Consider the following 289-nt stretch of genomic DNA (forward strand, 5'->3'; position numbering starts at 1 on the left):
ACATGATATAGTTAAGTAACACCATGACAAGTGAGCTATTTTGCTCAATATTCTCACCACGCAAAAAAAACATGTGCACGCATTAACTGAAGTTTAGTACGCCCTTTCACTGCATGATTCAGTCTATTAAAATACATTCAGAATGATCACAAATTCAAGACATGGGGGCATATATGTATATATATATATATATATGTATATTTTTAAACAACTTCCATATATTAATATGATTTAATTCAATATAAATACATTTAAAAATATATATATATATACAAAATGAAATATAAAA

The 289-nt window shown here is 25.3% G+C and overlaps 1 protein-coding gene across 1 annotated transcript in view; it reads left to right on the forward strand.

Annotated features, from left to right (window-relative positions):
- LOC107730755 (tripartite motif-containing protein 47-like) overlaps positions 1 to 289 on the forward strand; it is a 27734-nt gene that overhangs the window by 616 nt on the left and 26829 nt on the right. The window lies entirely within an intron of this gene.

Source organism: Sinocyclocheilus rhinocerous, unplaced genomic scaffold, assembly GCF_001515625.1.
Source record: "Sinocyclocheilus rhinocerous isolate Xijiao unplaced genomic scaffold, SAMN03320098_v1.1 scaffold2358, whole genome shotgun sequence".
NCBI classification, from domain to species: domain Eukaryota; kingdom Metazoa; phylum Chordata; class Actinopteri; order Cypriniformes; family Cyprinidae; genus Sinocyclocheilus; species Sinocyclocheilus rhinocerous.